The 10,899-nt window shown below is 34.5% G+C and overlaps 1 pseudogene; it reads left to right on the top strand.

Annotated features, from left to right (window-relative positions):
- Positions 1-2,333: 2,333 nt before the first annotated feature.
- On the top strand, positions 2,334-3,098 carry LOC123230743 (annotated as a pseudogene).
- Positions 3,099-10,899: the final 7,801 nt, after the last annotated feature.

Raw genomic sequence — 10,899 nt, 5'->3', positions numbered from 1 at the left:
CATCATTATCTAATAATATAGTGAATATTGTGAAGATTAATATAATGCTTATTAGTTAGTATAGATTATTTTTTTCTTTTCAAATTATTAAGTATCCTGTTGAAATAAAAGTATATTCCCTATATTAGAAACATCTTTCCACTCTGGAGTGTTGAATTTATCAGTCATATTTTAATGGACTATGACAGAAAGATCATTAGCTTAGAAGTCAAATAACTCAACTCTGCACTAACTGTGGGGCATTGATCATTTGTAACCTATATACTTCTCAGTATACTCCTCTGTAAAATTGAGAAGAGAAAAGTATTGACCCTGGTGATTTTTAAAATCTCTCTTAGATATAAATTTCCCTTATTCTTTGTGACATTTATTATATATTTCCCTCTTTGTTCTAATCCTGACCCTCTAAACGTTTCCATCTTACACTTCTTAACATCCTCCTTTTTTCTCTATTTTTTCAGCCCCTCTTTGTCTTATCCAATTGGCATGTGAGTTTCTTGAGGACAGAGATCATTTGATTGTATTTGTATTGCCAGTGTTTAGCACAGGGCTTGGCACATAGAAAGCATTTACGAAATGTTTGATTTATTCTTCTTTTTTTCAGAGAAAATTAAGGAAATATGGAACAAGTGGAATTCATGAAAAGTATAATGTGATCACTCTCACACATCATAGATTGAATGTTAAGTCTTGGGAGAGTCATTCTAAATATACTTTAATTCATGAATCTCAAAATGTAAAGTTCGATTAGGTGTGCACTGAAAAGAAAATTTCTTTTGAGCTTAAGGAAATAAAACATTCCTGAGACGTTCGATTTTTTTTTATTTTAGGATTTCTTTTATGATTGAACATCAGGTATGCCTACCACAATGCCTTCAGCTACCTAGTATAAAAATGCTTTAACCTTCATGGTTTTGGACACCACAGTATGGTAACTTTTAATATGATTCTTAGCACTAGGCTTCGTGTTAGTAGTATATATCTATAATTTCACAGTCATGCTCAAATTTTAATGAAAGAAGGGATTTTCATATTTTTTACAGATACTATAAGTCCTAACAGTGATCTGTTCTATAGAATAATCCATGTTTTTACTTTATTGGTACACACCTCAGAAGTCAATATGAATTCGAGGGCATTCACTCTAGCAGGGGGAAAAATTGAACTTTTATTAAGATAGTTCACATTTCACAAAGCTTTTCATGCTACTTTGTGAACAAGATGGAGAAATGTGGTCTATATAGACCTGGTTTAATAATCGGACTTGAGTTAAGAATTAACTAGTTAGTGACAGTCTGAATGGTGTTCTTAGGGAGAGAACCCTAAGGATTTTACCTTGGTTGGTATATTTTAATATCTTTTTAAACCAATGAACTGAATGAAATAATTCCAAGGAGAGCTTACATAACAAATTACAAAGAATCTTAAAAGATCTTATTAATACAGAATTAAAATGAAGTGAAAAAAGATAAATTAAATAAGATGAATATAAAGATCTATATTATTTCAAGAAACTATCTTCCAAGGATGTACTGAAGAGGCATTTCTAAGCATCTGTTTTTACTGAAAAAAAGTCCAAGGGTATAAGTGAAATTCCAGCTCAATATGACTTAAAAGAACAAGATGGCAGCCAAAAAAGTTAATATAAACTCAGTCTGCAATACAGATTAGAATAGGTTTATGATTTCCTTAGAATAGGGAAATCCCAATAAGAAAATTCCTTCTACTAGTGCACAAATTAACACTTCTTTTAACACAATTAGTAATTTAGTCTTTGTGTTGTTGTTTTTATAGTATTGCAGACGATTTTTTAAAAAGTTCATTATTTTTAAGTATTTTTCCAAGGTTACATAATTCATGTCCTCTCCTTTCCCTCCACCCTCCCCTGTTGGAGCTCATAAGCAATTCCACTGAGTCATACATATGTTATCACTCAAAAGCCATTTCTATATTATTCATTTTTCTAATAGAGTAGTTTTTTAAAACTAAAATCCCAAATCATATACCGATCTGAACAAGTGATGAAGCATATGTTTTTCTTCTGTATTTCTACTCTCACAATTCTTTCTCTTGATGTGGATAGCATTCTTTCTCATAAGTCCTTTGGAATTGTCCTGATTATCACATTACTATTAGTATCAAAGCCTAGTATATTTGATCTTCCCATGATGTTTTAGTTACTATGTACAAATTTCTCCTGGTTCTGGTCATTTTACTCCACTTCAGTTCATGGAGGTCTTCTTTGTTTTTATAGAAATCAAAGCAGGGGCTCTCAGCTTTTTTCCCAAACTCACTGCCAGGATCTTCTGCTGTAGTTGCATCCCTGAGACAAGATGGTGAAGGTTGGAGTCAATGGATTTGGCTGTTTGGGACACCTGGTGACCAGGACAACATTCAAATCCAGTGGAGTAAATGTTGTGGCCATCAATGACCCCTTCATTGACCTCAACTACATAGTTTACATGTTCCAATATGATTCCACTTATGGCAAGTTCAAGGGCACTGTAAAGTCAGAGAATGGATAGATGATTATCAATGGAAAAGCCATTACCATCTTTCAGGAGCAGGATCCCACCAATATTAAATGGGGAGATGCTGGAGTCAAGTACGTTGTAGAGTCCACTGGTGTCTTTACCATCAAGGAAAAGGTCAGGACTCACTTGAGGGGTAGAGCCATGTGGGTCATTATCTCTGACCCTTCTACTGATGTCCCAATGTTCACGATGGGGGTGAACCATGAGAAACACAATAATTCCCTCAAAATAATCAGTAATGTCTCTTGCACTACCAACTGCTTGGGCCCCTTGGTCAAGGTCATTCCTGACAATGTCAGCATTGTGGAAGGATTCAAGACCACAGTCCATGACATTACCACTACCCAGAACACAGTAGATGGCCACTCTGGCAAGCTGTGGCATAATGGGCATGGTGCTATCCAAAATATTATCCCTGCTTCCTCTGGTGCTGGCAAGGCTGTGGGCAAAGTCATAACTGAGCTCAATGGGAAGTTCACAGGCATGGCCTTGTGTGTTCCTACTCCCAATGTGTCCATGGTGGATCTGACTTATGACCTGGAAAAAGCTGCCAAATACAATGATATTAAAACACCCTCTAAAATTTATTATTTTCCTTTATTGTTATATTGGCCAATCTGTTAAGTGTGAGATGATACCTCAGAGTTGTTTTAATTTTCATTTCTCTAATCAAGAGGAATTTTGAACACATTTTCATATGATTATTGATCATTTTGATTTCTTCATCTAAAAACTACCTATTCATCTGCTTTGACCATTTGTCAATTGGAGAATGGCTTGAATCCTTGTACATATGACTTAACTTTTTCATATATTTCAGAAATTAGACCTTTGTCAAAAATTTTTGTTATAAAAATGTTCTCCCAGTTTGTTGCTTCCCTTCTAATTTTGGTTTCATTGGTTTGTAATGATCCTAGTAAAAGTTGTAAATGACCATAGAGAGGCCAAGGGGAAAAAGTGAGATTGCAGAGCCCTGGATGTCAGTAGAGCTCTAGCTTCTCTTTGGTGCTGATAGGAAATCTGTTGAGAACACAGTTCTCTCTTTTGACCAATCGCTACAGGTCACTAAGCAAACTAGTTCCTTAACAGCTTTACACAGAGCTGTTGATATCTTGATGTCTTGGTATTGTTATCCTGGATAATTATCTCTGCCTGCTCTGACTGTGATTTGTTATGAAAGATTGAGCTTCAGATTAAAGGACTGAATCTGATTACCCCTGAGGTCCAGCTTTCAGCTGGACTCTTCTATGACTGCCCCTTCTCCACCTTGACTTTGACCAGCACACAAAGGTCAGTAGTTGTTGTTATTAAATGTAAAGATTTAATATAAATGTAAATAAATAGGCTATACGTTAATTAGAGAAATAAAGGGAAAGGGGAAAGGGTTCAGGAGCTTCTAATTTACTTCAGGATCTAATCCAAAAGTATTAAGATTCTGTTGAATATCTAGACACCTTAAAACAATGAATAACTGCCTTTTATTTAAATCCCTTCAAGGCCATAAAAGAATTCATCTTTTAGTCTCCCAGGGAGTAAATCAGTGGGAGGGGAGAGCTAGAAGAGTCATCCATATAGACTTTCTCTCCCCTCTATTGTATAATTGGTAGCTGGTTCTCTTTATTCTTTCAAGTGTAGCCTCAGAATGTCTAGGCACAGCCAGCAGGCCTTCAGGTCTGCTTAGAATGAAGCAGCTCTGTTTGTTTTCTTGATCAGAATACAGCTTCATGATAAAATGATATTGAGTTGATCATCTGTGAGTATGATGATTTGTTGTAATAAGTTGAAAGATGGTATTGATTGGCAATATGAACAAAAGCTGAGGTTACTGTCCCTATGAGGTGACAGCTAATCCCTGGCCTATGAAACCTAGTTGAGATGAGAAGGATCTGTCTACCCAGACCACCACCCCCCAACTCTGACTGAGTCCCAGAGGGATGGGCTCATCTTCTTTTATAGGGCAATTTCAACAATCAACTGGTCTCATGCCCTTTATGCCAACCCAGGAACATTCTAGTATTCTGAGCTCTCCACTGGCAACTCCTGCTCCAACATGGATCCTTGTAAATCTGTCCAAATCTTATATTACAATTGGTTTTGTTTATACAATTTTTAAAATTTAAGATAATCAAAATTATTCATTTTGCATCTCCTAATGTTCTCTATACATTTCTTGGTTTTAAATTCTTCCCATTCACATAGATCTGACAGGTATACTATTCTATTATCCCCTAATTTACTTATAATTTTTACTTAAGTCATTACCTCATTTTGAATTTATCGTGAAATAGGGTGTGACATGTTGATCTAAACCCAATTTTTCATATACTGTTTTCCAATTTTCCCAACCATTTTTCTGAAAAAGTGGATTCTTGTCCCAAAAACTGGGATCTTTAGGTTGACCAAACACTAGCTTACTGAGGTAATTTACCTCAAATATATTCCATTGATTCCTTCTTCTATCTCTTAGCCAGTACCATATTGTTTTGATGATAACTGCTTTGGAGTACAGTTTAAGATCTGTTACTGCTAGGCCCCCATCCTTCACATTTTTTTCATTAGTTCCCTTGATATTCTTTTTGTTTTTGTTTTTGTTTTTTTAGTTCTTGATCTTTTGTTCTTCCAGATGAATTTTGCCATAATTTTTTCAACTCTTATAAAAAAAAGTTTATTGGTAGTTTGATAGGTATAGCACTGAATAATTGAATTAATTTAGGTAGGAATGACATTTTATTAGCTCATCCTACCCGTAAGCAATCAATGTCTTTCTAATTAGATCTAGTTTTATTTTTTGAAAGGTTTTGTAGTTGTGTTCATATAATTCCTAAGTTTGTCTTGGCAAGGAGATTGCTAAATATTTTATATTGCCCATAGTGATTTTAAATTGATTTTTTCTTTCTAACACTTGCTGCTAAGTTTTGTTGGAAATATATAGAAATGCTGATGGTTTATGTGGGTTTATCTTGTATCCTACAAATTTACTGAAGTTGTTGATTATTTCAACTAGCCTTTTAGTTGATTTTCTAAAATTCTATATATATATACCATCATGTCATCTTCAAAGAGTGATAGTTTATTTTCCTCATTGCCTACTTTCATCCCTTCAATTTCTTTTCCTTCTCTAATTACTACCACCAGCACTTCTAGTACAATATTAAATAATAATGGTGTCAATGGGCACTGTTTCTGCACTCCTGATCTTATTTAGAAGGCTTATAACTTATATCCATTGCAGATAATACTTGCTGATGATTTTAAATAAATACTGCTTATTATTTTGAGGAAAGGTATTTTTATTCTTATACTTTCTATTCTCTTCAATAGGAGTGGATGTTGCATTTTTGTCAAATACTTTTTCTGCATCTATTGAGATAATCATGTGATTTCTGTTAGTTTGATTGTTGATATAGACAATTATGCAGATGGTTTTCCTAATATTAAACTAGTTTTTGATTCCTGGTATAAATCTTACCTGGTAATAGTGAATAATTCTGGTGATAATTTGCTTTAGACTTTTTGCTAGTTTTTTATTTAAGATTTTTACATCTATGTTCAATAAGGATATTTGTCTGTAGTTTTCTTTCTCTGTTTTTGGTCTATTTGGCTTTGGAATCAATACCATATTTGTGTCATAAAAATAATTTGGCAAGATTCCTTCTTTGCTTGTTATGTCAAATAATTTATATAGTATTGGGATTAGTTGTTCTTTAAATGTTTGATGGAATTCACTTGTGAATCCATCTGACCCTGGAGATTTTTTCTTAGGGTGTTGCTTAATGGTTTGTTCAAATTATTTTTCTGATATGGGATTACTTAAGTATTTTATTTCCTCTAATGTTAATCTAGTCAATTAATATTTTTGTAAATATTCATCCATTTCCCTGAGATTATCATATTTATTGTCATATAATTGGGCAAAATAGTTCTTAATATCTCTACTTTCAAGTTTATTAATTTCTTTCTTAATTTTTAGGGGTTACAATATAGTTTTTACCATGAATTTTTTAATTTAATTTTTTAATTTAATACTTTTTCTACTTTTTAAAGTTGCATGCCCAATTCATTGATCTCCACCATATCTATTTTGTTACTATAGACATTCAGGGATATACATTTTCCCACAGAGTACTCGTTTGGCTGTATCCCATATATTTTGATATGTTATCTCTTCATTGTTGTTGCCTTCAATGAATGCAGTAACTTTTTCTTTGATTTGTTCTTTGACCCATCACTTCTGAAGAATTATATTATTTAGTTTCCAATTATTTTAAATATATATCTCCATGAATCTTCATTAATTATAATTTTATTGTGTTATGATTTGGAAAAGTTGCATTCATTATTTTGTCTTTTCTGCAATTGTTTGCAATGTTTTTATGCTCTAATACAAGGCTAATCTTTGTATACATACAAGATGCTGCTGAAAAGAAGGTATATTCCTTTTTATCCCTATTCAGTTCTCTCTAGGTATCTATTAACTCTAATTTTTATAACATTTCATTCACTTCCCTTACTTCTTTTTAATGTATTTTTTGGTTCAATTTGTTTAATTCTGATACTGGAAGGTTGAGGTTCCCCACTAGCATGGTTTTACTATCTATTTCCTCAAGCTTCTTTAGTTTCTCCTTTAAAAATCTGCATGCTATATCATTTGGTGCCTATATGTTGAGAAATGATATTTCTTCATTATTTATACTGCCTTTTATCACAATATAATTACCTTCCTTATCTCTTTTAATCAAACCTGTTTTTACTTTAGCTTTGTCTCAGAACACATTTGCTACTCCTGCCTTATTTGTCTTAGCTGCAGCCCAATAGATTCTAATCCAGCCTTTTACCTTTACCCTATGTGTACTTACCTGATCCAAATGTGTTTCTTGTAAACAAGACACGGTATATTTCAGATTTTTAAGGCATTCTGCTATTCACTTCCATTTTATGGGTCAGTTCATCCCATTCACATTCATAGTTATGAACACCATCTGTGTATTCCCCTCCATTTTGACTTCCTCCTTTAATCCTCACCTTTCTCCTTTCAGGCTTTCCCTCCCCTCCAGTGATTTACGTTTAATCAGTCTTCTTCCTTCCCCCTCCCTTATATTACTCCCCTTCCCACCCCCTTCCTATTATTCCCCTCTTATTATAGGGTCTTTTGATCATCATGCCCCAACCTCTCCTTCCCTTGTATTACTCCCCTCCCCACAACCTTGTTTATTATTCCCCTTCAAATTCTCTATTGGTTTAGATACAATTCTATATGGCAATGAATCTGGATTTTTTCCCTCTCTGAGCCAATTTCAGTAAGAATAATATTTAAATGTTACCCATCTCCACCCTCTTCCTCCCTTCCATTGTATTGATCTTATCACACTTCATGTGTTTTTTTATGTGACATATTTTAACCCATTATATTTCTCTTTTACCATTTGTCTTAGTATTATCCTTTTTTATTCCCCCTAGTTTTATATTTGTTGATATATCAACCTAAAAAGCTTAAGACTATACCCTCTATGTATACTTCTTCTAACTACTCTGATAATGATAAAAAGTTTTAAGAGTTACAGATGTTATCTCTCCCTACAAGAATATAAGTCACTGAACTTATTAAAACCCTTACATTTTTTTTCCTATTTTTTATTTACCTTTTTATGCTTCTCTTGAATTTTGAACTTGGGATTCAAATTTTCTGTTTATGTCTGGTCTTTTCTTCAGTAATATTTGAAAATCTTCTATTTTGTTAAATGACCATACTTTCTCCTGAAAGAATATAGTCAGTTTTGCTGGGTAGTTGATTCTTGGTTATAATCCCAGTTCCCTTGCTTTCTGAAATGTCATATTCCAAGCCTCCTGGCCTTCAGTGTGGGGCCTTCCAGATCCTGTGTGAGTCTGACTGGGGCTCCATGACATCTGAATTGTTCCTTTATATCTGCTAGTAGTAAATACTACTTGGCCTGGGAATTCTTGAACTTGGCTATACCATTCCTGGGAATTGTCATTTGGGGATTTAATGAAGGAAGTGACCTGTAGAGTCCTTCAATCTCTATTTTAACTTCTTGTTCAAGACTATCAAAACAGTTTTCTTGGACAATTTCCCGTAGTATGACATATATGTTTTGTTGTTATATTTTTGGTCAAGGCTTTCGGGTAGTTCAATAAGTTTTATATTGTGTCTCTTAGATCTATATTCTAAATCAGTTGTTTTTTCACTGAGGTATTTCATATTTTCTTCTATTTTTTCATTCTTTGATTTTGTTGTATTGTTTCTTGATGTCTCATGAAGTCATTTGCATCTAATTGCCCAATTCCAATTTTTAAAGACTGAATTTCTTCCATTACTTTTTTTTTTTACTTTTCTTTAAACCCTTAACTTCTGTGTGTTGGCTCCTAGGTGGAAGAGTGGTAAGGATGGGCAATGGGGGTCAAGTGACTTGCCCAGGGTAACACAGCTGGGAAGTGTCTGAGGCCGGATTTGAACCTAGGACCTCCCATCTCTAGGCCTGACTCTCAATCCACTGAGCTACTCAGCTTCCCCCTCCCATTACATTTTTTTTTGAAGACTTATCCCTCATGATCTAAGTGTACCAGTGTGACTGACTAGTTGAATATTCTTGTTTGGGGTCAATAAGATGTGCTGTTTCACTTTTTTGGTTGTTTTTATATTTTGGAAGAACATCTGTTAGTAAAAGATGTAGGTTTTGGAAAAACTTACTGGTACCAATAATAACATCCTGCTTCCTGGACTTATTTATGTTTAATTGGAAAAGGAATACTATTAAATTTTATTCACAGGCAAGCATCCCCTGCCTTCTCACTAGGTTTTTTTTAAACATTTATTAATATTCATTTTAACATGGTTACATGATTCATGTTCCTACTTTCCCCTTCACCCCCTCACACCCCCCCACCAATGGCCGATGCACATTTCCACTAGTTTTCTCATGTATCCTTGATCAAGACCTATTTCCAAATTGTTGGTAGTTGCATTGGTGTGGTAGTTTCTAGTCCACATCCCCAATCATGTCCACCCTGACCCACTCGTTCAAGCAGTTGTTTTTCTTATATGTTTCCTCTCCTGCAGTCCTTCCTCTGAATGTGGGTAGCGTTCTTTACTATAAATCCCTCAGAATTGTCCTGGGTCATTGTATTGCTGCTGGTACAGAGGTCCATTACATTCAATTTTACCACAGTATATCAGTCTCTGTGTACAATGTTCTTCTGGCTCTGCTCCTTTTGCTCTGCATCTGTTCCCTGAGGTCTCTCCAGTTCGCCTGGAACTCCTCCAGTTTATTATTCCTGTTAGCACAATAGAATTCCTTAACCCGCATATACCACAGTTTGTTCAGCCATTCCCCAATTGAAGGACATACCCTCCTTTTCCAATTTGTTGCCACCACAAAAAGCACAGCTATAAATATTTTCGTACAAGTCTGTTTATCTATGATCTCTTTGGGGTACAAAACCAGCAATGGTATGGCTGGATCAAAGGGTAGGCATTCTTTTATAGCCCTTTGAGCATGATTCCAAATTGCCAGCCAGAATGGCTTGATCAGTTCACAGCTCCACCAGCAATGCATTAATGTCCCAATTTTGCCACATCCCCTCCAATATTCATTACGTTCCCCTTCTTTCATTTTAGCCAATCTGCTAGGTGTGAGGTGATACCTCAGAGTTGTTTTGATTTGCATTTTTCTAATTATTAGAGATTTGGAACGCTTTCTCATGTGCTTATTGATACTTTTGATTTCTTTACCTGAAAATTGCCTATTCATGTCTCTTCCCCATTTATCAATTGGGGAATGGCTTGATTTTTTATACAATTGCTTTAACTCCTTGTATATTTGAGTAATTAGAGCCCTGTCAGAGTTTTTCATTATAAAGATTTTTCCCAATTTGTTGTTTCCCTTTTGATATTGGTTGCATTCTTTTTCTTTGTACAAAAGCTTTTTAATTTAATATAATCAAAATCATATATTTTACATTTTGTAATTTTCTCTAACTCTTGCTTGGTTTTAAAGTCTTTCCTTTCCCACAGATCTGACAAGTATACTATTCTGTGTTCACTTAACTTATTTATAGTTTCCCTCTTTCTATTCAAGTCATTCACCCATTCTGAATTTATCTTGGTGTAGGGTGTGAGATGTTGATCTAGACCTAATCTCTCCCATATTGTTTTCCAAATTTCCCAGCAGTTTTTGTCAAATAGTGGATTCATGTCCCAAAAGTTGGGCTCTTTGGGTTTATCATACACTGTCTTGCTGATGTCATTTATCCCCAGTCTATTCCATTGATCCTCCTCTCTGTCTCTTAGCCAGTACTATATTGTTTTGATAACTGCTGCTTTATAGTATAGTTTAATATCTGGTACTGC

Source organism: Gracilinanus agilis, chromosome 1 (assembly GCF_016433145.1).
Source record: "Gracilinanus agilis isolate LMUSP501 chromosome 1, AgileGrace, whole genome shotgun sequence".
Classification (NCBI taxonomy): Eukaryota; Metazoa; Chordata; class Mammalia; order Didelphimorphia; family Didelphidae; genus Gracilinanus; species Gracilinanus agilis.
Note: the sequence above shows the minus strand (reverse complement) of the source record. Positions and strands in the feature narration are given on the sequence as shown.